The sequence below is a fragment of the Benincasa hispida genome, chromosome 3 (genome assembly GCF_027475165.1).
Source record: "Benincasa hispida cultivar pf3 chromosome 3, pf3_genome.v1.1, whole genome shotgun sequence".
NCBI lineage: Eukaryota > Viridiplantae > Streptophyta > Magnoliopsida > Cucurbitales > Cucurbitaceae > Benincasa > Benincasa hispida.
The window spans coordinates 43,028,211-43,034,210 of NC_143480.1; positions in this window are offsets into that span (position 1 = coordinate 43,028,211).

Genomic DNA, 6,000 nt, shown 5'->3' on the forward strand with positions numbered 1-6,000 from the left:
AAGGATGGGGTTGGCCATTATATTATTCGCGTTAGCAACCCTTGCGTCCGGTTATTCCGCCATTCTTGGTGTTCTTTCTTGTTGTTGTTGGCAGTCTCTTAATCTTCTTCTGATTGTCCTCTTAATCTACAGGTCGTAATTCACTAGAGATTGAGAGTCTGCAAAGAAATCAGAAAAATTACCATTAGCACACGGCAACGGCACCAAAAACTTGATGCTTGATTTTATGAAGTGAATTATGGATGATAAGCGATGGTGAAATTGCGTTGTGCACTCAAGTTTCCTCAGCAGAATCCAAGTATAAATTCCACTGAGTTTCCTGGTAAGTCCAGGGGTTGAACTCAGGGACTTGTGAAAATAGATTGCAATGGTAATTTTTATGAAAACTTTGCGGTAACCGGTAACTCAATTAATTGTTGATTTGTTGTTGATTGCATTAATGAAAAATAAACAAATGTGACGAATTTGAGAAAAGTCGGTTGTGTGATAGATAGACTGAGTATACGGATGAACGGGTTGAGGAGATCTTTAGCTAGCGTTACTGGGGAATGCGTCAGACTATGTGATCATGCTACAACCATGCACAGCAAGTCATTTTCCAATGCAAATGCGATGCTCCCAAGTCTAGGATGCATGTGTTGAATGAAAAAGTGTCCATAGAGCTTATTCCTAAGTCTTTACTCTTTTCCAATGCAATGATGCAAAATACATAAAGGCAAGGTGACCACATACGATCATATCCTATCTCAAGGATGCATGCGATGCGTTGATAACAAATAGTGCTTATTCCTAAGCTCCTATCTCTTGATTATGAAATTGATGTTTAATGGACGCAATTTAACATGTTTTATTAATGCAAGTCAACATTGTTTAAGAACTTAACACTATGATAACGTGCATTTTTGCTCGCTATCATCCTCCTCTAAGAATGTAGAATTTTCCGATACAAATACTTTGTCATCTTGAGGATCATAAAATAAACCACCTTTTGTTCTTTGGGGTATCCTACCAATAAGCATACTTTTGAACGACGTTTTAACCTCTTTGGGTTCTATGCCTATATATGTGTCGAGAATCCCTAAAGCCTAAAGTGATGTAAACTACCTTTATGTCCTCTCCATAACTCATAAGGTGTTTTGGAAACACTTTTTTAGGGAACCATGTTCAAAATATAAACAACAGTCTCCACTGCATGTTCCTAAAATGAATTAGGCAACTAAGCATAATGCATCATTGAACGAACCATATCCAATAGGGTTCTATTTCTCCTCTCTGCTTCACCATTCTATTGAGGTGTATTGAGTCCTAAAATTTCAAGTACTTTATACTCTTTGAACTTTGAGTTACAAACTTATGATGCATTAAGTAAATATAGTCATATCTAGAATAGTCATCAATAAAATTGATGAAATATTTATACCCACTTTGTGCCTCGACATCCATCAGACCACAGAGGTCTAAATGTATGAGCTCTAAGAGTTCTTTGGCTTTAAGATCTTTCCTCATAAAAGATCTTTTGGTCATTTTACCCTCAAGACAAGATTCATACGGAGGTAAAAAGTTGTGTTCTAACTGATTTACAAGTCCACTTTTAATCGATTTTCCAATCCTATTGAGATTTATGTGGCCAAGTTTTAAGTGCTAAAGATAGGCATTAGAAGAAAATTTTCGCCTCTTATTTTGAATTTCAGCTTTTTAAACATCTGTATATTGAAAACAACTTTTGCCTCAGTTGGTTTTAAGACATAAGTTATTTTCAAGTTTTGTTGAACATATTTTAATACCTTTGGAAATAATGAGCATTTCATTAACTTCAAAAGAAACTTTATACTTATGTTCTAGTAAACATGAGATAGATATTAAATTCCTTCTCATAGCAGGAACATAAAATATATTTTCAAGTCAAATGAATCTATCATCAATAAACAACTTCACATCTTCCACTACTTTAGCTGAGACAACCTCCTAAATCCCTACCTTAAAGGTTGTCTCACCTTCTGAAAGTAGTCTCTAGGAACTGGTTTCCTGAGCGAAAGTGAAAACATGATTGGCAGCCCCTGATTCTAATATCCAGATTAATTTATCATATTTACTTTGTTGTGCTTTCTTAGTTTTCTCATCTATGACAGTACTTTTTACTACTTTCAACACATCTAGAACATGTTCTCTAACAGAGATTCTATCTTTTATGTTGTTGTTATAAGCATCATCGAGAGTATCGTGGCTAACGAATCCATGATCCCTTTGGTAGAGACCATGCTCTCGTTTTTCTTAATTAGAATATCAGATATGCTTGTTAAGATATAGATTCAGGCCTTGTCATTTGCCCTATTCCATCTGTCATAAGCATTCTAAATAATTTAGTTTGTAGATGAGCTGTGAGTTAAAGGACATTCCTCTGTTAAAACGAACCTAAGAACATCATCTGCTAGTATTGCATTTATGTTCAATAATTTTTATCGTTATGTTTATTGGAAGTGGGTATTTAAAAAGAAGAATTTGACATGCTGATCTATAAATAAATTCTATTAGTAATTTTTTTTTTAAAATCCAATCAAATTTTAGCAAAAGTAATAATGTACCAAACTTTCATTATTTATTTGCAACAATACTTTAGTGAGTCAGAATAGATGCTACCGAGGGGTAGTCAAATACTTCTTAATTGAAACAAGATATTCTTGATTAAATACTAATAACAAAATAACTTTTTATTCCTATAGTCATTTAGTTACCATTTTCGGTCAATAACTTATTAACACTCAGTAACTCTTGTAAATGTAACCCTCTATTTTTTAGATTTCAAAGAACGATATCAACAACCTCCCGAATTGAAGACAATGCTGAAGGAGAAACTAAGAAATCTTATTCATTTCTGAAGTTTGCGGTGTTATCCCTATGTTATAACCCTCTGAATGGGTGATCGCCTAAAAAAGACACACAGGTGGAACATAGGAATCTCACGAAGCAACCTAATGAAAAAGACTGCATGAAATGTTGACATATTTCCTTCACCCACTTACTATGAACTACTTTCCCTATTCACCATCTTATTACCCATGCAAGCACTTTCTGAATGAAGCAGTCGTGATAAAAGCGACACGAAGACGAGCATGGATCTCATTGTGTAAACTCTTAGGGACGTGAGAGCTAAAAACAATATATCATATATATTATTAATCTTCCACTAAAGTGTTCTATTTGATTAGGTATATACTTTACTTTGGTATATTTCGGCTAAAAACAACATTAGTCTAGGTTTTTATCCAAGTATAATACTTATATTTGGATTTAACTTACGATGTCTAAGTGATAAACCAATTTATTACCTCATATTGCTCACACATGCTCATAAAATTGGGTTAACAACACTCAAGAACCGGCTAAAATTCCCAAGTAGTAAGTGTTCTGTAAACCGTAAATTTAAGTACCTCTAGCCATAGATAGCATTTAACTCAAGTGAGTTTGTAACCACAGTTTTACAAGATAACAACCTATTTTAATATTTAAAACAAGTTCCCATTTGTTAACCCTATATGAATGCATGTTATCTTTGTTATAGATTTTTAAATGTCTAATTGATTTTATAACTTTTATAACTTAGACTTTCATCCATAACACACATCATGCATTTCATAATTTAATATAACAACTTATATTAAAACTCATGAAATTCTAAGCATGCAAATTATATTATAACACTTATAGCATATAACATACATTTCATATATTAATATAACAACGTATATTAATACTCATGAAATTCTAAGCATGCAAATTATGTTATAACACTTATAACATACTTCTTAATGCATGTAACATGTTATCCTATGGTGGAGTTTTAAATCTACATAGCATACTTTATACACAATCAAGATTAATATAATTAATACATACATTCATAATGTATAATTAATAAAACACACTAAAGTGGACCGATTTTAGCACCTTTGGAAAACAAACAACTAAATTATGACAATAATAATTTAGAAACAGCTCCAAACCAGTCCAAAACACTTTGAGCCAACCCGAACCAGCTTTAGAAAACCTTGAATTGGACCTCCAAAGCTTGGAAATTGGGCTGGACCAGTTGAAAAAACGAAACCGATCTACACAGTCCAAAAAGCTACGTTAAAAAGCAGCTTGCATCTTGCTCCGATTTCTTCAAATTACAACCTAATATCAATTAAAATGACTCTAGAAAAATTATAGATTCTTATTCACACAATAAAGCACATAAACATTCGGGCAATTACAATAATTACAACCAAATCGAAGTTTAAAAAATGTCAAAATAGTAATATATCCACTTTAGTCGCCACACATTCATCTCACAGAATAACACCCACCAAGCTAAAATGCATGCAAAATGGGTGCTTAAAACATGCTATGATACCGTCAGAATAAACGAGTATGTAGAAACAATTTGGATCTTAAGTACTCTAAATTTCATTAATTTTATAAAACATGCATGCAAAAAACTTTGAAATTAGGGTTTGAGTTACAACCTTTGTAGCTCCAAATTGACCATCAATTCCGCTCCAATCTCTTCACGAACCGACTGTGAGCCACCACGAAAGTCTTCCCGCCTATTCTCTGGCCTTAGAACGGGATAGTGGAATCTGATGAGTGACTTTGTAGGGACGAATTTAGTATAGAAATTGAGAGAGAATTGAGGACTTAATTTCTAAAACTCTTTTTGGATCTTTAAGTTGTCAAGAAGAAATTGTTTTTCAACTAACTTGAAATTCACCAAATGGCCAAGAAGTTTAATCTTTATCAAAACATCCTATTTATAGAGCAATTACATGCAATTCAAGCAAAATTGAGTTAACCAAACTTTGACACTTCAAAATGTACTCAATTTAGTAGGATAAGTGACATCTTGTGGAATCAATACTTTGCCAAATGAACTACTCGCTAATTCACTAAAAGTTGGACTTTTTCACTAAAAAACATTATTGGATCTTTCCACTAAGTGAAGTCAATATTTTGACTTTTGACTATTTTGATGTCAACATTTGACTTTAGTCAAATTTTAATTAAATACAACTTTAGTTTAAAATTAATTAAGAAATAATTTGGAATTTTCCACTTAGTGAAGTCAAATTTTTACCTTTGACCTTCAAAGCTTGATAACTTTGATTTATTCCATTTAATTCAGAATTAATTCAAATAATTAATTTTAAATCAAATTAATATTAAATAATTTAATTAATTTAATTTAATATTCAATTATTAAATCAAACACTAATTTCGTTGAATCCTTATTCATAGTTTTTATATTTAAATCTTATTTAAATATCTTTAACTCTCTCTTTATCATTCAGTTTCCAATTGAATGACACGTTGTTAAATATATCGCATATATTTAACACTTATTCCCTAATTCGAATATGAACACTTAAAACTCACTCGTCAAACTGTTCTAAGGTTTAGACCGATATGAGCTAGCAGGGAGACTTAATGGATCTGTAGATCATGAGCTCCAACGATCCAAGATTAATCGGCTAAATTCCTTTAATCAAATTAACCAACATTCGTTGACTACCGGGACACGCCATTAAAGTCCAGTAGCTGCACTCTTCTCACTATAGATATATTTTTGTCAACTTAATTTAACCATGATCAGTAAGTCAATCCTTCATAGATTGTTCGTATTTATAGCGGGTCAAAATTATTATTTTACCTCTGTAATACATCTTGCTCTCTAAATCTCCTCTAATCCACTAATGAACAATTGATTTATAGTCCTACCAATAAACCAAGTCCCTCTCAGTCACAGAAAAGGTGGGACCCCTTGTTCAAGACTAGGAATCAGTACATAAGGAAACAACCTATCTGTTAATCCTAAGATCGGGTAGGAGAAAATTCTATCTTGCAGGACTATGTCCTCAGCTATCTACCTGTTTTTACCCCTAAAATGGCAGACTTATTAAGCAACGATGTTGAGCCACTCTCATCCATGCAGATTAAAGAATAATCCCGAACAAACAGGAGTTC